Below are 27,469 nucleotides of genomic sequence, written 5' to 3'. Positions count from 1 at the left end.
AGACTAGCAGGAGAGCTCCATAACCAGGTGCGCATGTTTACTGGGTAGTCTTCCACCTACAGCAGCGTTAAAAACTGTTGTCTTTAAATATGTGTGTACCGGAATATAACTGTGCAGCTTACATTGAACCAACAGATAACGATTCTGGAAAGATCGTCGATTACAAGGTAATTATTTAAGTGAAAAATGGAAAAACAGTTTTCACAATTTTCAAACATGCAACCTTTAGAAAGTCAATCTAGGCTCTTCAAATGACATTTATGCCTTCTACGCTTAACGATTGTTACGACTCGGCACAGACGCCCAGTATAGTGAGTAATATAAGTAAATGTCATCCCTCGGCAAGCATTTTCCCGCATATGTATACATCTACATCTATATCGCGTGATTACCCTGTAGTTCACAATTAAGCGACTGGCAGAGGGTTATCAAACTACCATTAAGCTACTTCTCTATCGTTCCACACCGGAACAACGTGGGGGAAAACCGCACACACAAATCTTTCCGTGCGAGCTCTGATTTCTCTCATTTATGTTGATGATCTTTTCTCCCTATGTAAGTGGGTGCCACCAAAATATTTTCACGCTCTGAAGAGAAAGTTGTTGATTGAAATTTCATGAGAAGGTCCAGACGTAGCGAAAAATAACTTTGTTTAATTACTGCCACCCCAATTCGTGTATCATATCCGTGGCAATCTTATTTCGCGATAATACAAAACGCCCTTCTTTGAACTTTTTCGATGTCCTCCGTCAATCAATATGATGCGGATGCCACACTGCACAACAGTACTCAAGAAGAGGGTGGACAAGCGTAGTGTAAGCAGTCTCTTCTGTAGTCCTGTTACATTTTCTAAGTGTTCTGTCAATAAATAGGAGTTTTTTTCCCACAACATTATCTATATAATCGTTCCAATTTAATTTATTTGTATTTGTAAGTTCTAAGTACACTACGTGATCAAAAGTATCGGAATACTTCCAAAAACATACGTTTTTCATATTAGGTGCATTTTGCTGCTACCTACTGCCAGGTACTCCATATTAGTGACCTCAGTAGCCATTAGACATCGTGAGACAGCAGAATGGGGTGCTCTGCGGAACCCACGTACTTCGAACGTGCTCAGGTGATTGGGTGTCACTTGTGTCATACGTGTGGGCGCGAGATTTCCACACTCATAAACATCCCTAAGTCCACTGTTTCCGATGTAATAGTGAAGTGGAAACGTGAAGGGACACATGTAGCACAAAAGCGTACAGGCCGACCTCGTCTGTTGACTGACAGAGACCGCCGACAGTTGAAGAGGGTCGTAATGTGTAATAGGCAGACATCTATCCAGATCATCACACAGGAACTCCAGACTGCATCACGGTCCACTGCAACTATTATGACACTTAGGCGGGAGGTGAGAAAACTCGGATTTCACGGTCGAGCGACAGCTCATAAGCCAAACATCATACCGGTAAATGAGAAACTACGTCTCGCTTGGTGTAAGGAGCGTAAACATTTTATGATCCCAGATCACGTAAGAAACAGACTGACCATCCTTACGGCGGAACAGGCAACCGTAAAAATAGTTTTCCCGTCGTCAACAGATCTCGCAGGCGACACTACAATGCTAACTGACCTGTCCATGTCGCGGAATTGGCAACGCTGTATCTTCGGTGGCGTGAATTACGCTGATTTGTGTTCAGCTAGAGTGTTGCGCGCGAAATGCATTCGTCACACAGCTGACTGTAGACTATGATCGGCTAAGGTTTTTCCCTAGTTTTCAATCGAAGAATGTAGATTAGCTCCTGTAATTCTACAAACCAAGTTTATTTCTACTATAGGGATACTTCTCACAATCATATGCGAAATTAAATAAATGAAAAGTAACACACAAATATTTCTCGTGAGTTACTGTTTAAATCCAGACTGTATTGCAGTCGCATAGGTTTTACACTCGCCTTCCATGCCGTCTATTTCCTCTTTGTTATACAGCTCTTCTGATACGGATTCTGGTGGTAAAAAAGATCTCCACGTGCAGGTTAACACTAGAAAGTTTTCAAAACCTCAACGTCTATGAAATATAATCCGTTAATTTACTGACAAATGTTGCACTGAGCAGTGGGTTTCGCGTCCTGACATTACCGACACAATTATTTATTTTGTATAAAGTATATATAGGGATTAGGTGAGCTATAACTACAAGATATTTTTCACATTGAGACTGTAAATAAGTTTAAGAAACAGATTTTGCTTCCTTTCTAAGTATTTGTGTAAGCGTTCTTAAGTATAACCACATTTTGCATTTGCTTACTGTTAGTTGTAAACGAATATAATTTCATGTACGCACTTAACAACGATATCTTCGAAAAAAAATATTGTGAAATTTTAAATATCGTGAGTAAAAAAAAATTCAGTGATGGTAAACATCTTAACTCTGCGGTCAGCACATCTACTATTGTCACAAGCAGTACTGATTTGCTCAGATTTAACACATTACTTCTTTCTAGTTAAACATGGTAGAGTGATCAAGGAAAGGCAACGAAACTTATTTGTGCAGCCCAACGGAGAATCTTTATTTGGTACTTAAATACAATATGAATAAATTACATATTTTTTATAATTTACAGTTTTGAGACAGTTCTACTACACTTGTCTTTGAACATTTAAAAAAGTCCAAATTGCAGCAAAGATTTCATTTAAAAATTATATGATATGATTCTTGTACAGGAAGGGCTGCCACATTATATCAGAATATAAGATCGACAAATGTAGATAGGATCGAATGCTTAGGGCTCTTCATTAATTCTTACTCGTAACTAATTTATTGATTTACCTGAATTTAAAATCCACTCGCGTAACCTTTCTTTATCTTTGACGGGAAATCTGAACATTTTTAATTCAGGATTTGTTCGTCTACTCCTTCCACAGTTGATATACTCGCAGGCCCTCGGCATGACGACTCGATCCACTACCACTGGTATGTCAGAAACAGCTGTACTTCACAGACGCCAAATAGTGGCAAGCTGCAAGTGTTCGGCCGATGTTGCCACATATTTCACAGAACGGAGTGCCATCTAGTGGTTGATTCCACAAGTAAGGGTGCGACGCTGTTGCCGCCTGGTGGCCGTTCCCTGACAAGGGTTGCCTGCTAGACCAAGCGATCGGGCAATCTGTTTCTTAAGTGATCTGGGGTATGATTGAACAGTGGAAAAATGTTGTGTGGAGTGCCGAAACACAGTACACAATGTGGCGATCCGATGGCAGGGTGGCGAGTGCCCGGTGAACATCTGCCAGAGTGTGTAGTGCCAACAGTAAGATTCGGAGGTGACGGTATTATGGTGGTTTTCATGGAGGGGGCTTGCACCCTTCTTGTTTTGTGTGGCACTATAACAGCACAGACCTACACTGATGTTTTCAGCACCTTCTTGCTTCCCATTGTTGAAGAGCAATTCGAGGATGGCCATTGCATCTTTCAACACGGTAGAGTATCTGTTCATAATGCACGGTCTGTGGCGGAGTGGTTACACGACAATAACATCCCTGTAATGGGCTAGCCTGCACAGGGTCCTGACCTTAATCCTATATAAGACCTTCGGGATGTTTTGGAACGCCAACTTCGAGCCAGGCCTCACCGACCAACATCGATACCTCTCCTCAGTGCAGCACTCCGTGAAGAATGGGCTGCCATTCCCCAAGAAACTTTCCAGCAGTTGATTGAACGTATGCCTGCTAGAACGGGAGCCGTCATCAAGGCTAAGGGTGGGCCAACACCATATTGAATTCCACCATTACCGATGGAGGGCACCACGAACTTGTAAGTCATTTTTATGTAGGTGTCCGGATACTTGCGATCACATAGTGTTTGTAGCTGGATTTAGAGCCTTTAGATTTTTGTGATCTATCGTGTAACTGAAATTTAGCGCAATCTTTTTAGTGCTCGTGTAGATGACCACATTTTTCTTTAACTGGAGTCAATTCCCACTTTTTACAACACACAAATATCTCGTCTAAATCATTTTGAAATTCGTTTTGATCATCTTATGACATTACATGAACCTAAATGACAGCATCATCTGCAAACGCTTGAAGAGGACTGCTCAGATTTCTACTAAACCGTTAATGTAGGTCACTTCCGTTTGGAACGCCGGATAATACTTCTATTTTACTCGATGACTTCCCGCCGATTATTGCGAACTGTGACCCTTCTGATTGGAAATCACAGATCTAGTCATACAACTGAGGCGCGCAATTTAATTAGAAGTCACTTGAGAGGAACTATGTCAAAAGCCATCCGGAAATCTAAAAATTGAGATCAATCTGACGCCCCCTGACGACAGCATTCATTACTTCATAAGAATAAAAAGGTAGTTGTGTTTTACAAGGACGATATTTTTTGAATTCGTGTTGGTTATTTGACAATAAATCGTTTTCTTAGAGATGAATTCATATTGTTCGAGCACACTACATGTTCCAGTATACTACAGCAAATCGACGTTAGTGATATGAGTCTGTAATTCAACGGATTACTCTTAGTTCCATTCTTGAGTATTACTGTGACTTGGGTAAGATGGTTCAAATGGCTCTGAGTACTATGGGACGTAACTGCTGAGGTCATCACTCCCCTAGAAGTTAGAACTACTTAAACCTAACTAACCTAAGGACATCACACACATCCATGTCCGAGGCAGGATTCGAACCAGAGACCGGAGCGGTCGCGCGGTTCCTGGCTGTAGCGCCTAGAACCGCTCGGCCACTCCGGCCGGCACTAGGCGAAGTTTACAGTCTCTTGGAACGGTTCTTTCTGAGAACGGTAGTATATGATTGATAAATATGGAGCTATAGTATCTAAAGTACGAGTATTACTGGTCAGACAGGGCGATAGTTTCAGGTAGATCAGCAGTTCAAAATTAGTGACATACTATACAAATAACCAATTCTATAATCAATTATTCAAAATGACAGTCGCAATCGCATTATTTATTTTGCCGCCAACCGGTTTCAACCCGCGATGGGGTCATCTTCAGGTCAATTTACACCATTTGGTCGCTCGCTGGAGTCGTCACCCTGCCTGTGCACGATTGGTAACTATCCAGTTCTTTGTTACTCTTATTAACGTAACTATCTTTACAGTTTAAGTCGATTTTATGGACAAAAAAATAACAATGATTAGCCCAGATTACACTCTTCATTGTCACGAACAATGACAGTGGTAACCGCAACGAAATAAGAAACGTAAATTTTACACCAAGTGTCGTGCGGTAGCGTTCTCGCTTCCCACGCCCGGGTTCCCGGGTTCGATTCCCGGCGGGGTTAGGGCTTTCCTCTGCCTCGTGATGACGGGGCGTTGTGTGATGTCCTTAGGTTAGTTAGGTTTAAGTAGTTCTAAGTTCTAGGGGACTGATGACCATAGATGTTAAGTCCCATAGTGCTCAGAGCCATTTTACACCAAATAACTTGAAAAAGGCCGACAGAATAAAATATGCACATGATATATTACATTTTGCTAGCGCCAGTTACATTCAAATTGGCAGATATAATATGGTGAGATATTTAGTTGGCATCCGGCAATCAAATGGGATGTTTACAGTTTTGTTAATGACGGGCGTGACAAGACATCCAGTGAAAACTACTTAAAACAGAGCAGATGGTTCCGAACTCCACCCGTGATGGAAATATACTAGATCAAATAGCATATCATTCTCCAGAATAATACGGATGCTGGATGGTGGTGGTCTCTTTGCCCGATGAGCAGTATGTCGTGTTTTGTTGACGAACGCACATCGGCGGCGCCGTCGGCTATAGGGACCGGACTAACGACAAATGGAGTCACGTGCTCTTCTCGGATGAGAGCAGATTCAGTCTAAGGAGTGTTCTTCGATGTGCTCTAATATCGCGAGAGTTTGGAACATGTAATGCACGCACGAATGCTGTCGAACATTATCGTTTTATGGTGCAGGTGTTACTGAATGGTGAAACATAATGTTTCATGGGCGTGCTGACCTTCAAATGTTTGAACATGGTCACTCGCCGGCTAACGTTGTCGTGGCTCTACACTCCCTCCTCATCCGCATTTTTTCGGAGATGCATTCGGCCCTGTCTTCAATTTTATGCTCGACAATGCGCGACCGCATAAATCAGCGCAGGTGGAGAAGCTCTTAGAACGAGAGAATATTCGGTGAACTGACTTGCGTACCTGTCCTCCGATTTAAATCCCATCGAGCACTTACTCGATGAGTGGGGCACTCGTATGACAGCACATCCACATGAAGCACATACCACGAAGCAGTTGTCAACCGCGCTGGTGGAACGGGGCGAGCTACCGCAAGAGCTCCTCACTAATCTTGTGCCCAAAATGTAAGCACGTCGCGAAGTATGCATTGCTGCCGGTGAAGATCGTACACCCCACTAAGAGCCATGTCACACCTTTTGTAATGTCCCGTAGAACAACGTAAATCGTGGTGATTTCAGTGTAATCACTGTCGATGAATAAAAGTATCATTTCTGTTCACATCATTGCCTATTTCTTGCGTACATTGTTGCTGTTCTTTCTGTATATGGTCCAGACTTCTTCGAGCTTTGTTTCTTGGCAGTGAAGCATCACACGAAACTTAATTTCGTCCTTAAGTTTTGTACACCAATGTAGTTTATTTACGGCGCAAGTTAGAGAGGACCTTACTTATTAGTAAAACCGAACATAAGTCGTCTCCAACATTCGATATGCCGGCACTATTCAACACATTAAAGGAAAGTCAAGAGGAAAACGAAAAGAAGTTTAAGAAGAGTTGAGAGAAATGAAAAGAGTCATTAAAAATTCCAGTAAAATCAGCACACTAACCTAAGGTTTTTCTCCAACTATGCTTGCGACGAGTTTTGAACATCAGTTATTGCGACCATGTTTGCAGCAGGAGTTTGGAAAATATATTTGGTTCAAACGTTGTGAGACGACCGCAGTGTCCCAGCGGTTCTAGTCGCTTCAGTCCGGAACCGCGCGACTGCTACGGTCGCAGGTTCGAATCCTGCCTCGGGAATGGATGTGTGTGATGTTCTTAGGTTACTTAGGTTCTAAGTTCTAGGGGACTGATGACCTCAGATGTTAAGTCCCATATGCTCAGAACCATTTGACACGTTATGAAATACTTAGAAGAGATCGGTCTATTGTCACACAGTCAACACCGATTTAGAAAGCATCGTTCTTGAGCAACACGACTAGCTCTTTAGTCAAACGAAGTGTTGAGTGCTATTGAGAAGGGCTTTCAAAATGATACCATATTTTTAGATTTCGAGACCGCTTTTGACACTGTCTCACAAGCGACTTGTAGTGAAATTGCGTGCTTATGGAATATCATCTCAGTTATGTGGCTCGATTCGTGATTTCCTGTCAGTTCGTAGTAACTAACGGAAAGTCACCGAGTAAAACAGAATGATTTCTGACGTGTTACAGGACCTCATCTTTTCCTTATATATAAATAGACGATTTAGGAGATAATCTGAGCAGCCGTCTTGTTTGCGGATGTTGCTGTCGTTTATCGTCTAACAGAGTCATCAGAAGATTAAAACAAATTACAAAAAGATTTAGAAAAGGTATCTGTATGGCGCGAAAATTGGCAGTTGATCCTAAATAACGAAAAGTGTGAACTCATCCGCATGGTTGTTAAAAGGAATCCGTTAAACGTCGGTTACACGATAAATCAGTCAGATCTAAAAGATGTAAATTAAGCTAAATACCTAGAAATAACAATTACGAACAACGTAAATTGGAAAGTACTCATAGAAAATGTTGTGGGGAAGGCGAACCAAAGACTGTGTTTTATTGGCAAAACACATAGACGATGCAAGAGATCTACTAAATAGAATGCTTACCCTACGCTTACCCGTCCTTTTTTACAATACTGCGCGCGGTGTGGTATCCTTACCAGATAGGGTCAACGGAGTACATCGCGAAAGTTCATAGAATAGCTGGACGTTTTGTACTATCGATAAGTAGGGGAGAGAATGTCACTGCCATGATACAGGATTTGGGGAGGACATCATTAAAACAAAGGCGTTCATCGTTGCGTATGGATCTTCACACGAAATTTCAGTCACCAACTTTCTCCTCAGAATGCGAAAATATTTTGTTGACGCCAACCTACATAATAAAATAAGGGAAAAACAGAGCTTGCACAAAAAGATATAGGTGTTCGTTTTTTCCGAGCGCTGTTCGAGATTGGAATAATTGAGAATTTTTGTGAGAGTGGTTCGATGAACCCTCTGCCAGGCATTTAAGGGTGATTTGTAGAATATCCATGTAGATATAGATGTACTTGTAGATACTTCAAATTATGAAGTGCAGAGACGTGATGGTCTACGCATCCTACATAAGATCGTTGTTGTGCAGCATGTTTTACGCAGGAAAGATTGAAAAATTATCAAATCAGCTTCGTTCCGGAAATCAACGCCTACGGATGGATACAGAAGTAGACGAAAACCTTGTAACACCTGGAAAGAAACTTTTTCAAAAGCTCTTCAATGTATGGACTTGAACTGAGAGGAAGCTGTACACTTTGTACGAGGTCGCTGGAGGAAAGTTGGTGTTGTGTATGCTATCTAGCCTTTTAGGAACTAATTCTAAGTAAGTAAGTCGAGAGAAAATCACGAAGGAATTAATGTCAGCACTAAACGATAACCAAGAGGATATCGTGAAAGAATTTCAGGAGAGTCAAGATAAAATCGTGACGGAGGTAAAGGCGAGGCAACAAAAGAAACAGACCTATTCTTTTCCCCAATTGTTCGATACCTACTGAGCCACAGTTTGAAGTGCTCCTAAAAAGCAGTGAATCTCAGATAATTCTAGGCACAGGAAGCTAGCTGAAACCCAAAGTTGACAGCAGTCAGATTTTTGGGGAAAATTTTGGTGTACATCGAAAAGTTAGGGTCATGGGAAATTGCGTTTTTGTCACAGTAGACAAACTCAAATGCACCGAGACAGAAACTGAACCTGCATGCCAGATTACTGGTCAAGACTTAGTATCAGAGGTGAACATATTATTATATTCAGATTCTTCTATCGACCGCCAGACTCATCTCGTAATGTGAACGAAAACTTTGTGGAAAACCTCCGTTCTCCTGTACGAATGCCCCCTGTCGTACTGTAATCATGAGAACAGACTTTAATCATCCAACAATCAACTGTGATAATTACAGTTTTGTTAGTGGTGGGCGTAACAAGCCCTCCGTCAAACATTACTAAATGCCTCCCCTGAAAAATACCTGGAACAAGCGGTTCGGAACCCCACTCACATTACACTTAATGGCAACAAATGGACCTTACCTCTTTGAGGATATCACATCGAAATTGGTATCAGTTTTAGCAACAGTTATTACAAAAGTAAAAAGGGCATCTAAAACTAGTAGAAAGATTTATATGTTCAGTAAACTAGATGAAGACTCAGGAGTGTCACATCTCAGTGAGGAACTTGAAACTTCTAGCTCAGAACACGAGCGTGTAGAGGAACTAAGACTCAAGTTCAAGGGAATAGTTGAACATGGACTGGATAGATACGTACCCAGTAGAAGAGTAAGTAATTGCAGGGACCCGCCATGATATGCAGTCACTGTAAATAAACTCCTAAGGAAACACAGACTCTGCATAACAGGCGTAAAACAAAGCGGAGAGGTGTTGAATGAAATGCGATTGGCTATCAATAGAGCAATGTGTGAAACCTTCAACACAAGTGTCTAATGATCTTTCACAAAATCCAAATAAATTCGAATCGTATGTAAAGCCTGTTAGTGACACCAATTTTCCAAACTAAATCAACATAGCCACCACTAAACACAAAGAACAAAGAAGAACATCAATAATCTCACTCACGGACCATAGGAATTAGAACTGAGGATAGCAAAGCATAAGCAGAAATGCTTAACTCCGTTTCCAAATGTTCCTTTATAAAGGAAACCCCAAGGGTATTGCCCCAATTTAATACTCACACTACTGAAAAGGTGAGTATAGATATTAGTCTGAGTGCCGTTGAGAAGCAACTGAAATCATTAAAACCAACAAAGCTTCAGGGTCCGATGGAATCCCTATCAGATTCTATAGTAATTTGTAACTGAGTTAGCGTTAGTACCTCTATTTTAACTATAATCAACCGTAGATACTTCGAATAAAATACTGTGCCCATTAGTTGGAAGAAAGTGAGGTCATACCTGTATACAATAAGGGTAACATATAGCTACCTTCCAATATCCTTGACACTCATTTGTTGTATAATTTTACAACATATCTCGAACTCAAACGTAATGACGTATCTCAACCAGCATGATTTCCGAAAACACAGATCATGTGAAACCAACTCGAACTTCCTCACACTGAGAGCAATGGATTGAGGCATTTTGGTAGATACAGTTTCTCGATTCTCGAAAAGCATTTGGCTTAGTATCACATCTACGAGTATTGTCAGAAGTACGATCGTATGGGAAATCAAGCGAAATTTGTGAGCAGATTGAGGAGTTTTTGGTAGGCAGGACTCGGCAAGTTATCTTGGATGCAAAGTGATCAACAGTAGAGGGTCACTGCCGGTTCTGGCCCGAATTGTTCACATCAGCATCATTGTTCCTGGAATTCTGACATCATGACATCCAGGACCGTGCTCCCAGGCCATAACACTATCTTTCCCAGACATCATCACCCTTGGACAGTTGTACATAGACCATGACATCATCTCTCCTGGAATTGTCAAATTTTCGAGTTACCATCCCGTGAAGGACATCTCCACCCCTCTCCCAACCCCCAGTGCACCCCTGTACACCAGTGGTCCTGCGCCCCACTCATCGACGTCATTGTCAATGGTGTGCAACCTCAGTCCCAACACTTCAAACATTTTTTTTTTTTTATAATTCAGTTACGTGTATGCTATCATTTGCTGTCTTGTACTTTGTCCACTACGTATCGCTGACAACAGCAGCAGCTATCAACTGGGAAAAATAACACGGTCGTTGAGTATTTTATTCTAATACAGCAATATTTTTATCATTAGCGAAATCAACGAATTCACATGTGCACAGCACACCACTGACTTATTGTGATAAGTTAAGAGCGTTATGGCATTCTCTGTTTATACTTAGGTTTTTCTGTTATTGTTACAGCTGCTGATCCAATGGTAGCCGAACTGCTGGACAAGGGTACGACATTGTTACTGCTTGAACTACAGCAGTGGCTACAGTTACTCTCCTCATGATGTCTTCCCAACGTTTCACACGTGATGTCTTCAACTGTGCTGCAGCACATTCACAGCATTTATCAGACCTTGAGTCTCAGCTAAGTGCTAACAGAGTACTGCTACTCACCAGTACATACAGTTTGACTCAAATTGGATCTAAACCTGTGAATTTAGGACTAACACCCTACAGCTATTTTGATGTGGTGATTGAGATAGGAAACGTTCAGTGTCTTGGTACTAAAATGAAGTATGCTTGGCACAAAGGAGCTATATGTATAGTATGATAGAGTTCATAGAGAGAAAGACGACAGCTGAATCAACCTATTGCATACTCCTACTAATATTAATTATCGATAGGTATGGAATGGCAGTGCTAGAAGTAAAATCTGAACTACAGTTACATACATTCAAATGCGGTGAATTTAAACATTCAGTACAATATGTTACTGATTCCAGCAGACAGACGTAACTGCTGGAGACCTTATATATATATATATATATATATATATATATATATATATATATATATATCAAACAGCATGGATTCCGAAAACACAGATCATGTGAAACCAACTCGAACCTCCTCAAGCCATAAGTAATTTGTTATATAAATTACTTTTGGCTTTTATCGTTAAGAATACATTTTATTTCAATAATTATACTTTTTCTAATAGTGTTCTAAACTATTGATGTCACATTTATTGCATTTTATTGGCTCTAAAATGAAATTAATGGGCATAAGGGGAGAGGAAGGGCATATCTGCTCAGTGTAGTTAGAGTCCACACGGCTTTGACAATGTGGGTGCGTTTTGCAGCAAGATTGTCATGATGAAATCACTCGGGCAGTGAATACTGGATGTGTGTAAGAAACCTGTCGTGTTGCCTAGTGATAGGGCGTGATAGGGATAGGGAAGCCTTTGGGGATACCCGGAACTTCGGGTGGTTATCGCAGGGTTGTTAAAGGCCAGGGCCGCTGCCGCAACAGGATCAGTCTGAGTCTTGTAGGCAAAGATCAATTAAAGGACAAAGACTAACCTACTATTCCCACCGCGATTGAGACACTGACCCTGACTACACCAAGAAGCAATGATATCAGCGAGCCGTTACCTGAAGACAAGCAACTGATTCGTGACATCCTAAAGCGATGTACCCCGCGAATATGGGTCGAGAATGGAGGCCATCTGAGGTATCGCAGAAGCGATTCTGATGACGATGCCCCACAAGAGGAGCCATTAGAGACTTCAGAAGAGGTTTCAGCTTCACCAGATATCTCTGACAGTGAGATGAACGTCGAGAATATTCTATTCAGGCCGCAGCAGTGATGACGCAGACAAATACAGGCAGCATCACCTTCATCACAGTGTACCTCCGATTGGGCATCAACTTCCTGCGAGAGGGCATATGCAATCATCTCAGCATCTCAGATTCGACTTTCATGGGAGACGACCTGAATGGCAACCAACCCCTGGGGAACTCCTGGAAAAATAATAGAAACAGGCACCTGCTCATGGATTTGGCTGAAAACCTCGGATTCGATGTACGTGCACATATCAGTCTGACGTATGCACCATTCAATTGTCGCCACCAACTGGATGTGATAGACAGTACCTTACAAAAAATATGTCGGCCACTATCATCAACGAATCAACATCTGACCAACATCCTTTTTTACTCCCCTTTGGTGATTCATCTTACCGACACCTGGGAGGACCTGGAAGACAACTGACTGTCAATTCTACAGACGAAGGCACAAAAATACAATTTGCCTACCCCAACGCCACAGGTAGAGGAGAAAGTAGGCTCTGTGGTCGAATCTCTGACGTGATGTCCAAGATTGAAACGGCGATCCGGTGATTGGCAACTTCTGTAGAAAATGCACCCACCAAAAAGTTGATACAGGCGCAAATGGCAAGCACACCTCAACGAACATGATATGCGTCATGTGTATCGTCAACAACGAGAACTTCGTGCCAGATTAAGGGAGTTCAGATTAGATAATTGAAAAGAGCGAGTGAGTTCTTCTATTTGCATCCGAAATAAGAATGGCAGTTAGAGCAAGTCATCTACATAATTAGGAAACCAAGTGTCTGCCTAGGAGCTGGCATATGACCCCTCCAGATGGCAGAGGCATTCGGTGATGCCCATGATCGCTAAAACAACTCCTAATGCAGTAGATTATCATGGAGAAAAGCCTTTAGAATTTTCCAAGCCATAGAGGAGTATACGCAATAACTAACTAATAGCAATCTGTTCCTTACCACGCACACGTAGATCAATAAGACAATTCCAGCACCGATAGTATCACAAATAACACCTTAAAAGCATGCCGAGGAAACCACTAGAAACCGCAGTGGAGCGGTCCACGAGTTTAAAAGAACGTTGTGAGTGCTGGAGGGTCAGTCTTTCGACTCACTTTAGAAGAAGAAGAATCTGAATTTATGAGGCTGCACACCCGAAATTTAATGGAGCGTGTCAATAAACCTCACTGACTGAAAAAAATTGCAACACCAAGAAGGAGTTGTGCGACATAAACTTAAGTTGGTAGTCGTGTTTCTACATCTGAAAGATGATGTCAGTTCAAATTTTGCGCCCATCACATAAAAGTGGCTTTAGTAGGGATACAAATCTCGTTTGATATCTTCTACATTTCGCGGCCCTGTCAGCCACTGTATAAATATTAATTGTATTTTTAATAATAAACAGCCTCAGTTGCACCATTTACCTAGAAATTTTCCTAGATTTCAGTCGGGATAACTCAACCTTCTTCAGACAGCACTCGTGGCTGCCGCATTGCGGTCGCGAAGTGGGGCCGAGCCAGTGCCAGATAAGTTTTACATTCTGACGATAATTTATGGATTTGTAGTTTTAGCTTGACGATGTCCACTATGAACAAACAATAGATACTGTTATTCTGAAGAAGGATGGGCTATCCCGACTGAAACCTAGTTAAATTTCTAGGTAAAAGGTGCAACTGAGGCTGTTCATTACTAAAATTACAATTAAAATCACGATTGCCTTAAATACTCGCTATAACGATCGTGGCGTTAGTTACCTTTGAGATTGGACCTGTTGAGTTGTTGTTAGTCAAGAATGCCTTTAAGGCGACCAAGACGCCATTATGGACACCTCACGGAGTTTGAACGAGATTGTCTAATAGCGCTACGAGAAGCTGGATATTCCTTCTGCGATGTTGCAGAAGGACTTGGCAGGGAAGTAGCCACTGTGCATCATTGCTTACAGCGGTGGTCATGAGACCGTGGCACTACCGAGAGGGAAGATCATCGTGTCCGCCGTATGGCTCAGGCGTATCGTACTGCGCCTGCAGTAGCACTTTTAACAGCAGTTGGTAGCACAGTGACGCAACGGGCAGTTACAAATCTGTCACTTCAAGGACAGCTCCATCACAGACGCCCTGTGGCCTGCGTTCCAATGATCCCAAACTACCGCCATTTGCGACTTCAGCACTGTCAAGTGAGAGCTCTTTGGAGGGCAGATTGGAGGTCTGTTATGTTTTCTGATTAAAGCTAGGTCCACCTCGGTCCCTGTGATGGCCGTACGTTGATTAGAAGGAGGCTAGTTGAGGGTGTGCAACCAACCTGTCTTCGTGCTAGATTCAATGGACCTATATCTGGATTTATGGTGTGGGGTGCGATTTGGTATTAGAGCAGGAGCAGTCTCGTGGTGATCCCACCCACTCTGAACGCAAATTTCTACGTCAGTCTGGTGATTCGACCTGTTCTGCTGCCATTCATAAATAGCATTCCAGCGGTTGCTTTCAAGCAAGATATCGGTCGCCTACATACCGCTGTTGTAGCCCAACATGCTCTACAGAGTTACGACATGTTGCCTTCACCTGATCGATACCCAGATCTGTCTCCAATCGAGCACATGTGGAGCATCATTGGACGACAACTCCAGTGTCATCCACCAACAGCGTTAACCGTCCTTGTATTGACTGACCAAGTGCAACAGGCATGGAACTCCATCCCACAAACTGACATCTGACACCTGTAGAACACAATGCATGTACGTTTGTATGCTTTCATTCAACACTCTGGCATATCCAACGCTTCCATTAACCTTCCTTAGGCACTTGGTGCAGGTAGTGGCAACTGACTCTTAACATAGACAAATGTAATGTATTGCGAATACAAAGCAAGAAGGATCCTTTATTCTATGATCATATGATAGCAGAACAAACACTGGTAGCAGTTACTTCTGTAAAATATCTGGGAGCATGCGTACGGAACGATCTGAAGTGGAATGATCACATAAAATTACTTGTTGGTAAGGCGGGTGCCAGGTTGAGATTCATTCGGAGAGTCCTTAGAAAATGTAGTCCATCAACAAGGAGGTGAAACTTCCTGGCAGATTAAAACTGTGTGCCGGACCGAGATTCGAACTCGGGACCTTTACCTTGGTAGAGCACTTGCCCGCGAAAGGCAAAGGTCCCGAGTTCGAGTCTCGGTCCGGCACACAGTTTTAATCTGCCACAAAGTTTCATATCAGCGCACTCTCCGCTGCGGGGTGAAAATCTCATTCTGGGAACAAAGGAGGTGGCTTACAAAACACTCGTTCGACCTATACTTGAGTATTGCTTATCAGTGTGGGATCCGTACAGGTCGGGTTGACAGAGGAGATAGAGAAGATCCAAAGAAGAGCGGCGCGTTTCGTCACAGGCTTATTTGGTAAGCGTGATAGCTGTAGGGAGATGTTTAGCAAACTCAAGTGGCAGACTCTGCAGGAGAGGCGCTCTGCATCGCGGTGCAGCTTGCTGTCCAGATTTCGAGAGGATGCGTTTCTGGATGAGGTATCGAATATATTACTTCCCCCTACTTATACCTCCCGAGGAGATCACGAATGTAAAATTAGAGAGATTCGAGCGCGCACGGAGGCTTTCCGGCGGTCGTTCTTCCCGCGAACCATACGCGACTGGAACAGGAAAGGGAGGTAATGACAGGGGCACGTAAGGTGCCCTCTGCCAAACACCGTTGGGTGGCTTGCGGAGTATAAATGTAGATGTAGATATAGAATTACTTTTTGGTGCTGCGATTCCTTTTCGCATCAGGGTATTTACAAAATACTCGTGCGCTAGATCATTGAGAATTGCTCCGCATTATGGGAATCATATCAGGTCATATTAATTGAAGAGATGGAAAATATATATCAAAGAGCAGAGAATACGGAGTTTGAGCCGTGCGTGGCTGGTGTTCCCGCCATCATGTATTTTACACCGTGTTTTTAACATACTTCCACCTCACTACGTTAGTTTAAAACCACTGTCCCTGAGTTGCTGCTTTGCCTGACCGACATTGGCTCTAGCAGCGCGTATCGATATATCCCCTCTCGTAGTTTCTTTGCTCGACTGCTATTACTTCCCGGTCGTTGTCTGTCGTGAGGGGTGCTGATGCAAGTTCGGGTTGCGAGTTCGGGTCTGCCAGTCTGCTGGAACGCGTCTGGAGCGCAGTCCGGACCTGCCAGTCGGGCAGTTGCAATGCGGCACTAGTGCAGTTGGGTTGGAGCAGCAGTGAGGTCTGCGTCAACATGGCTCGCCCGACCATTGCCGCTACGCATCATTTGAGCCGGGCCACGATCTCGGTCGATCGTCGGTCTGTCATCCTACCGGACGACGCGTTTTGCCTCGCCGATCGTTCATGAGTCGGCCGTGTGTGTGTGTGTGTGTGTGTGTGTGTGTGTGTGTGTGTGTGTGTGTGTGTGTGCGCGCGCGCGCATCAACTCCCGATTTGTCTTCGTGTGTGCTTAGTTACTGTTCGGTATCGTTCTGGTCTTCGTGCAAGTGTTAGTCAGGTTGTGTGTGTAGTTGGCGTAATTTCCTTTAACAAGTGATTTTAAATATTGTCGGCATACTGGCTCTGAGAGGTCGGTCGTTTCATCGGGCGACGTGTAACTGGTTCTCTGAGCGCTTCTGGCCCCCTTTAGTTATCATCTTCTGGAACTTGGGTCGGTCCTTTCCTGGTGCAGGGATGTCTATTAGTCAGTGGGCGTCTTTCCTCTGCATGGTTGGGTCCGAGCCAGTATTTCCGCTGTCGTGTGTGTCTGCAAGTGAGTCGTAGGCGCACCAGCAGTGCAGTAGCGACGGAGCAGCAGTCGCGGACGGACCAGCAGGCATTCGGTCGGTTGGTACGGACCAGGGATGACATCTCCGTGCGGTGCAGTCGCCTGGGTCCGCTGCCGGACCCTGCGCATTGTCGCAGCGTGTGTGGAGCCGTTCGATCGCTACGAGCTTCGTGGTTCACCGACCCAGGACGTCAAGGTTGAGTAGTAGTTTCAACTACTCAAGCCACGTCCATTCATGTCGTGGTGGTTCGTTTCGGTGGTTCGCTGTTGGGGAGATTTGGTGTTCGAATTCTCATGCACCGATTGGTGGCAAGCAAGTCGTTGTGTCGGTCGGTCCGTGGCTGTCCCCTGATTGGGTTCCGACGGATCAAGTATAGTTGGGCTTACCTCCCATCTCGCCTAAGTGAACGAGGGTAGACCGACCAACCTGGGGGCTTCCTGAGTGCTACCGGTGTTTAATCATCTGTTGTCAGCTACTTTAAATTTTAGGCTTATGATTATTTGTTTTGTGTTCTTAAAAGTTTGGAAAATTAATTATTAAATTTATCTTTCAAACTTAAACATAGCAGCCTTCTGTCTTTAAAATATTATGGTAACACATTTTAAAATTTTGAAGTTTAATTGTGGCCATCAGCTATTTGTATTGCAACTTGCATTTGTTGTTTCTTGAACTATTTTATTGCTATCATAATTGGATTTTTATCTTGTTAAAATTTCTTGTTGGAGGCCTTCAGCCGTGAAAGAGTTGCATTCGGTGAAGATCCGGCTATGTGCCGCTTTGGTTGTAAAAATTATTAAATTACAATAAATGACAATTAGAAGGAGAAACCGACCTCAAACATTGGCACCTTTCCACAATCCTATTACCCGACCTGCCCAGCGGGTCTAGCGGGCGTCTCAAGAGTTCATACAGAGATTTATCGCCAATAGTTCTTGCCAAGAATTACTCACGAGTGGAACACAGGGAGCTCAAGTAATAGTGGGTCCAGAAGTATTCTCTGCCACACACCGTAAGGTCGCTAACGGAGTATAGGTGTAGGTGGTACGACTGTCTTTTACCGTACACTGTATATTGGCTGTCCGAGTATTTCTCGGAGTATTCGCTTGGATCTGACAACCACCGAAACGGACACGAACCATAATCATTGATAAGGTCTAATATCAGAATTTACCAGCGTGCCGAGAAGCAGGAGAAAATCTCACTGTGGAGTGACGTAGTTCATTGTCACTGCCTGTAAACTGGACCGCGTCCGGTGACGTTTTGTTGTTGGGTGCCATAGATGTCCCCCGAGTGTTTAACATTCACCAAGTCAAAAGCACATGCGGTGTCTGACAATACAAACTCGGCTATGCTTGAAAGCTGTTTCTGAGTTAAATGGAAGAGGACTGACTGTTTGAAGAATGCTTTGGTGCCGGCAATAATAAAGCGATCTTTCCTTTAAATAACAAGTGATCACGTCAACAAGTTTCCCATCAGCAGCTCCCTTCATTCAGTGCGTGTTGGTGTTTATTGGAACTCAGCTCAACGTAGTTGAGTAGTTAGCACGTCCTTGACTACCTTGTGATTTGAATGCGGGGAAAAGTGCTTTCTAATAAAATAAAACAGCACTCGACTCGGAAGATGCGGTTAAACTTTTAATATGGATGGTTCTGTAGGATGTAATAAACGGTATCAGATGAGAAGATTACCATTTAATAACTGCAACCTCTTGAAATTGTTCCTGAGCCTGCGAGATTGGATGCGGAACGTTGCTCGGCTTAATTAATGTTATTTAGTCCACGAATGTGTAAGCTGTAGCAAATTATTACGTGCACGTCTAGAAATTTGACATAAAAAATCCTCTGACACGAAGATCGTGCACTTAACTACAGGTCCAGATACACGCATCAGCGGAAGAGTTTTAAATTAAAAGGGTCTCGAATCATAGATATATTTTTTCTGTAATATTCTGTGAACTGTTATCTTATTGTTGTTTTTAAAATTCATTTCTCTGTTGAGTCGTTAAATCGTAATGCTCTTGACAGAAATTAAATTACTTCTGCATGTGAGCACAAGGAAATGAAATTCGTTCTTTGCTTCGTATTCTTACCCACTATCTAATTTCCCTTATTTTTTGGTTCTGCAATTCCATAGATTTGCGTAAAAGGGACAATAAAATATCTACGTTCATTATTTAATAGTTGTTTTTGCGGAATTTTCTAGACTTGGTCTGAGACGTTGTGCACACTTGCTCGTCAGTGGTTCGACTGTTTCGAAGGAATCGTCGATTTATTTATTACTGCGCTGATTTCCACATCTCTTTTTATCTGCTGCACCTGTCAAGAACCGACGTTAGCGATATTTTTTCTCTGCTACTGTTCCCTGAGACACCAAGTTTCAGTTTGTCAGTGCCTTACTACAGACATAAACTGGTTTTCCGCTGACTCTGTTCCGTCTTCCCATAAGTCTATATCTTCATTAAGTGCCTAATACATCCATTTAATTTTTAACACGCTTCTGTAACCTTACTTACCAAATTCTTCGCGTTTCTTTTTCGGTAATTCTTTTTACATTACTAACTCAGAAATGGAACAGACTTCCAGTTACATTTACACTGATCTTTATCTCCCACAACATTTACAAATTTTCGTTTCGTAAAGGGCACCATTACTGGCTTTCCATTTTTTGAGAGATAAACATTTTATTTTGGACGCACAGTAATTTCCCTTCCTTATTATGTCATACAATTTAAGGCATCGACGTTTTCCTCAGCCCGTGAAAATTATTTGTCGGTTCGCAATTCAGTGTCCCTTATTCCTTTTGTTTACACATAGTCATTGTCATTACTATGCAGTTTGCAGAATTCATATATGTGTCAGGTTAAGCCGTGAAGTCATTATTTTATTCTTAAATATTAAAATTGCGACGTTGGGGCCAACAGTTAACAGTGATCCTGAGAATATTCAAATTATTTTAGCCAAAGTCTTTGATCAAAGACTGTGAATAACATTTTTATCCTTAAAGTGTTGTCTCTCCATGATACACTACTGTCCATTAAAATTGATAAACCAAGAAGAAATGCAGATGATAAACGGATATTCATTGGACAAATATATTATACTAGAACTGACATGTGATTACATTTTCATGCAATTTGGGTGCCTATATCCTGAGAAATCAGTACCCAGAACAACCACCTCTGGTGTAATAACGGCCTTGATACGCCTGGGCATTGAGTCAAACAGAGCTTGGATGGCGTGTACAGTTACAGCTTCCCATGCAGCTTCAACACGATAACACAGTTCATCAAGAGTAGTGAATGGCGTATTGTGAAGAGCGCGTTGCTCGGCCACCATTGACCAGACGTATTCAGTTGGTGAGAGATCTGGAGAATGTGCTGGCCAGGGCAGCAGTCGAACATTTTCTGTATCCAGAAAGACCCGTACAGGACCTGCAACATGTGGTCGTGCATTATCTTGCTGAAATGTAGGGTTTCGCATTGATCGAATGATGGGTAGAGCCACGGGTCGTAACACATCTGAAATGTAACGTCCACTGTTCAAAGTGCCGTCAATGCGAACGAGAGGTGACCGAAACTTGTAATCAATGGCACCCCATACCATCACGCCGGGTGATACGCCAGTATGGCGATGACGAATATACGCTTCCAATGTGCGTTCACCGCGATGTCGCCAAACACGGATGTGACCATCACGATGCTGTAAACAGAACCTAGATTCATCCGAAAAAATGTTTTGCCATTCGTGCACCCAGGTTCGTCGTTTTGTACACCATCGCAGGCGCTCCTGTCTGTGATGCAGCGTCAAGGGTAACCGCAGCCATGGTCTCCGAGTTGATAGTCCACGCTGCTGCAAACGTCGTCGAACTGTTCGTGCAGGTTGTTGTTGTCTTGAAAACGTCCCCATCTGTTGACTCAGGGATCGGGACGGCGTTCCGTATTACCCTCCTGAACCCGCCGATTACACATTCTGCTAACAGTCATTGGATCTCGACCAACGCGAGCAGCAATGTCGCGATACGATAAACCGCAATCGCAATAGGCTACAATCCGACCTTTATCAAAGTCGGAAATGTGATGGTACGCATTTCTTCTCCTTACACGAGGCATCACAACAACGTTTCACCAGGCAACGCCGGTCAACTGCTGTTTGTGTATGACATATCGGCTGCAAATTTTCCTTATGTCAGCACGTTGTAGGTGTCGCCACCGGTGCCAACCTTACGTGAATGCTCTAAAAAGCTAATCATTTGCATATCACAGCATTTTCTTCCTGTCGGTTAAACTGCGCTTCTGTAGCACATCATCTTCGTGGTGTAGCAATTTTAATGGCCAGTAGTGTATATTTGAATCCTGATACCTGATTGCTCTTCCAATTTGGCACGCCACCGACTAGGAGCATCAACTTTGCATTAATTTTTATGCAATCTAAACGCTTTTCAAAGAGGTCTTTCCATGTTGTTGTGGTACCAGCGACCCAGGAAGCATAGTAGCAGAGTACAGTTCTCGACCGGTACACAGGTTTATTTTACCACAAATGACCGACATAATATATTCGCTGTCAAGAGAAATGGATTTTTTCTTCGGTTACAACCACGATACATTGGTGAAGCTGAGCTGTCCCTTATAGTCACCCACCCGTGGCTCCAACTCAACGTGTTGATAACCCACACCATAGTCTTCGTAAGAGACTATCAAAATCGACCGTCTAAACTGCAGATATAGTTTCGGAATTCCCAAGCAGAGTTTACTATGTAGTTCCTGTCAAAGTCTCAACGTTGTGTACCGCTTTTTGATATCTGATGTCCGTTGTTAACCGACATCTGCTATACCAAACGTTTTTGCGGAAATTCTAGCAGATACAAGCTTCGAGTTAAGGCGAGAGTGTGCTCGTAGGCACCAGGAGTTTATAGCAGTCGCCGAGTCGCTCGAGCAGTAAAAGATGAGACTGCACACTCACTCACAGAAATGCCTGGTTTGTAAAGTTCTGCTGAAAGGTCTCCTCCCTTGCAAAAGGCGTAACACCATTTACACATAGTCACGGAAGAGAAAACCCCGCCACCACCAGCTCTAAATTAATACTGTATTCTTTTGCATAAAATATGCTACACATTCCTAGTAAAACGAACTTAAATATAGCCCGATACCTTGATAAAGACCTGAGCGCAGTGCTGTCTAGTATTTTGCGAGATCAGAGTAATATGCAACGTTGACCTGTGGCCACATTTGCTTCTCGGCGCGTCTGTTCTCTTAGTCTCAAAAATGGCTCTGAGCACTATGGGACTTAACATCTTAGGCCATCAGTCCCCTAGAACTTAGAACTACTTAAACCTAACTAACCTAAGGACAGTACACACATCCATGCCCGAGGCAGGATTCGAACCTGCGACCGTAGCAGTCCCGCGGTTCGGGACTGAAGCGCCTAGAACCGCATGGCCACAGCGGCCGGCCTTCTCTTAGTCTGTGTCGTTCTCTGCTGCGTAGAGCTCTTTAGATCACCTGTTCTTCTTAAATCTGCGATGGTCAGCAGAACACCTCATGTCACGAAAACACTCACTCTGCTGCCTGTTATAATTTACGGACACGTACGAGACGTAAGTTCCTAATGATGTAGCCATCTTTTTGTTCAAACTGTGGAGTTATTTATACCGATCCAGGAGCTCAGTGGACAACAGCAAACGAAACTGTGCGTTAAATTTCAGTGAAACTGGGAGAGTTTCAAAATTGCAGCCGGGAACTTCTGTTTTAGGAACCTCTTTCACAACTTTTTTCTTCTATTTATAACATAATTGGATAAGTGACCTTACTTTAAATAGTGTAAATCACAGTGTAATAAAGTGATCACCTAATCTCACTACCTCACACTGAATGAACTTAAAGGGGCAGGTAGATGGTCAGGGAGTCGTATGGACCACAAAATAAAGTATACTAGAACAGCTGTTTATTACTAGCAAAAAGTTAAACTTTTTACTATGAGGAAATACGCAACTTAGTAGTGAATAAGGTAGTTAAAGCCAAGGCTCACCACATCAGTAAATACCTTCTTCTGTCAGTCCAGGATTAGGTGTTAAGGCCTGTCCCGGTTTCACCATCGATTCCCCGGTCTTCCCACACTTCTTCTTCCAATACGATTCTATTGTCATCCTTGTCGAGAGATTCTCTGAGGGGACAAACGCACTACATATTCTTTCCAATTCTGTTTCCGTTGGATTACTTTTTCAAAATGGTTCAAATGGCTCTGAGCACTATGGAACTTAACTTCTGAGGTCTTCAGTCTCCTACAACTAAGAACTACTTCAACCTAACTAACCTAAGAACATCACACTCATCCATGCCCGAGGCAGGATTCGAACCTGCGACCGTAGCGGTAGCGCGGTTCCAGACTGTAGCGCCTAGAACCGCTCGGCCACCCTGGCCGGCTTACTTTTTCAGTTAACGACTTTAGCTCCGGTTATGTCCTCATTTCTTCATTTCTTATTGTGTCATCACTTGTGGAGCCTTTCACTGTTATCAGAAACTTCATTTCTGATGTTTCAAGTTGTATTAAGTGTTTCAGTCTTAGTATCCAACTTTATATTCAATGGGTAGTGCCAATACTTTATAAAATCTCGTTTGTGATTCTCTTCTATCTCTTCTTATCGTGCCACGTATGTATTGATAGACGTTAATTCTCTTAATTATGTCTTTCTCTTCTTCAAAGTTTATGTCACATTCTAGATATTAGAAACGGGGCGCCTGTTTTGTTATTAAATTATTAATGATTATATTAGTTCTTTTAGGGTACTGTCCTAAAAATGCCACTGTTTTTGTTTTTGTTGTTGACGTCATTCAATTATAATTTAGGCTTGTATTACTTAATCTGTGTACCGTTATTTGTAATTTGTCTCCACTGTGCTATATGATTAACTGGTCATCGGGAAGAGGCACTGTATTTAGATATTTTCCTTGCCTAGTTCTTATACTTTGAGGTATTCTGTCCATCATTCATTCCCTGACCAGGTTGTCGATGTAGACTTTAAACAGTGTCGGTGACGCACTAATGTCTTGCCTTACTTCCTGGTTTACCTCCATTTCTGGTGTCAGCTTGTGACACTATAATATAGATGCGCTACCTAAAATTTTTGCCCGTAATATTTGTTGTAAATATGATGTACTTCTTTTATTCTGTAAATCTTTAGATACTAAGAGTTAATTACAAATGTTATATGAGCTGTAACCTGTAGAAATTATTTTGTATTGTGAAGAATTTATTCTGGATTAATGCCATTAGGGAAAGCAAGGAAAAGCAATACCGTTGGCAGACAATAAAGATTTGTATAGCAGCTCTGTGTCTCGACGCGAGTATGACGTCCGAGAAGAATGTACAGGAGACTTAACTTGGCTGTGAGATGTAAGAGTGAACACATGCCAGTGTCGTGCACTGTCTGGCCTATGCGAGGCGCAGTTGTCACTGGCGAGGTACCAAGAGCATAACGAGTGTGGGCAGGCGCAAGAGGCTCCAATAATATCAAGAGACTGCCTCATAAATAATTGGTCATTACGAATCCAGGTGTGCCCGCAATGTGACGTGGACCAATGGGAGCGTTGTAGACGACAACGAAGACGATGGCTTAACATTTGCCACGAACTGTAAAATTGTCTTATTTTCGTTCAAGTTGGAAACTTTGTAAGTCATTACCCAGCGACATTCTCAGTGAATTTTATTCCAATAATAAATGTAAGTACAAACTGTAGGTTTGTCATTATCCTCAGTTATTGTCTCACCTACTTATGGTCCCATTGCTTTCCAATTATTGAACACCCGATTGTCGATGTTTAAATAGCTAAGATAAAAGTAATAAAAGACTATCATTGGCTGTTTCGTTTGTTTGCTAAAAAGTAATTGGAAGTGATTAATAATGAAGCCTCAATACGTTAACAGTGTTATTCAATAATATTTAGAGCAAAATCATTGTTGTTGTTGTGGTCTTCAGTCCTGAGACTGGTTTGATGCAGCTCTCCATGATGGACAGTGTCTTGAAAGGAGGGTATAAGATAAACATCAACAAAAGCAAAACGAGGATAATGGAATGTAGTCGAATTAAGTCGGCTGATGCTGAGGGAATTAGATTAGGAAATGAGACACTTAAAGTAGTAAAGGAGTTTTGCTATTTGGGGAGCAAAATAACTGATGATGGTCGAAGTAGAGAGGATATAAAATGTAGACTGGCAATGGCAAGGAAAGCGTTTCTGAAGAAGAGCAAAATCATTATTACTAATATTTAGAGCAAAATCATTATTACTAACTGGCTAAAGGCAAATAAAGTAACATTACTACGTTTAAAGTAATTCTGGCAATCTCAAATCAAAGAAAATAAAAAAAAAATGTTCATCATAAAATGGTGAGTGAAGATAGTATCGTAGGATTTCTTTATTGACAGAATAAGAAAATTGACTTGCAGCTGGAAAAAGACGTGGTGCTTAGTTAGTACTCTGGAAAGTAAGTGACCTTTTAGGCACCCGAGACTTTTTCAGTGCATTTCCTCCTATTCCACTGCTTCTCGTCAAACGTGCCGCCATTTAATTACCCTCTGATGTTCTTGGTTTCTTACCTTCTGTCGTTATTCACTTATTCTTTCTCGCTCGTGTCAAACCTCACCGTAAATCAGCAGTAGAACAGTCACGATCTCCATCTTTCCTTGTTATGCTCTCACGGAAGGCTAATACCACAAGTCGCCCAGTTTCACGAGCGGTTGCGCCTTCTAAGCCTGACTTTAATCCCTCTCCCAGTCTCCAGGGCTACAAGTGCATCAGAGCAGTAAGTCCTGTCGACGAAGACGTTGTATGAAGACGACAAGCATTCCTTTCAGCGGCGAGCAGACGCGTGCACTGATTTCTCTTAATAAAGGAATCTCGCTAAGATGGATAAACGAGAATTGCATGTTTAGTTTCCATCTGCCTCGTCCAACAAGCGGCAGGGCATCGCATCTTTCACGACCCTGTTGCTTTTATTGGCAATTACGCGGTATAAATTAAGCGTAAAATGCTTTAATTCACCTTGCACGCGGCTGCCGGATAGACTAATGGCGCAGATAGCACGTAGCGAAGAGCTTGTTTGCGGGCTGCTCACACTTGAACCCGCTGATACCGTCGTGGAAGGAGGCATTACGCCTCGTAATCAGTTACGAAATAAGCAAGCTGCCGCAGATAATCTACAGCGGAATGCTTCTGAATAAATGAGAAAACCAACATCTGTGAGCAATTTATTACGACTTCTTCGAGTTGCATTGTGGGTACAATGACCTGTAAATGTCGGACCACTAAATCAGCATATGAACGCTGTTTCAGCACCTCGCACCTCCTAGGATGGGACGACAAGACACAGCCACTGCAGATATTAGAGCTATGGAAAAAATTCAACGCGCTCCTTGCTGCTGCGATTAAAGTATTTACGTTTCACATTCGAAAGCCATTACCTAAGTAAAATCTTGTCAGACATTATGTTGATGAGACAAGGGGGGCGGGGGGGGGAGTCTAATAAGCTTGGCATTATTAATTTATTTCATCTATTTCATATTTCATTGATTTTCATTTAGAGCACCGTTTCGCCATTCCTAGAAAAATGCCGGAAAAAAATTGTAAAAGTAAAAGTAATAAGATTTACCCGTACGCGCTCATTCCTGTTAGCCTAAAATTAATCATGCACTACTTCTTCGTTTAATTTTTTCTCTGCCTAACTTGAGCGATGAAGAATTTTAACAAGTGTAGGATAAATTCCAAGAAATCTTCTTTAAATATGCGAAAATTATCAAAACCTTTTTTGGTATATGGATTGCAGACAGAACTGTGCGACTGAATATCACACGCTAGCTCTTTCCACAGCGCGTCACCGTATAATATCGAGCATTCGCCTTGCGTGCAACAGTTGCTCACTACTAACTTACATTTATCAGCCGAGTTTCTGATGCGATTTCACTCAGATAACAATCCCATCGCTGGAGATCGCTGTTAGACTCTAAACATCTTTTTTCAATTTTCTTATGTGATTTTGAAACACTATGTAAGTACTACCTTGGCAGAAATGAATGTTATTTATACCGCAGTCGACTCGCAAATTTCGAGCAGACATGTTTAGTGCAAATCTTTGTCTATAGACAGAAATCGAGCAAATATTTTAATATTTTAAACATGGTAAATGCTAAAAAGGAAAGCATTTTGTTGAAATAC

The sequence above is a fragment of the Schistocerca nitens genome, chromosome 6 (genome assembly GCF_023898315.1).
Source record: "Schistocerca nitens isolate TAMUIC-IGC-003100 chromosome 6, iqSchNite1.1, whole genome shotgun sequence".
NCBI classification, from domain to species: domain Eukaryota; kingdom Metazoa; phylum Arthropoda; class Insecta; order Orthoptera; family Acrididae; genus Schistocerca; species Schistocerca nitens.
This window is presented reverse-complemented; position numbering follows the sequence as displayed.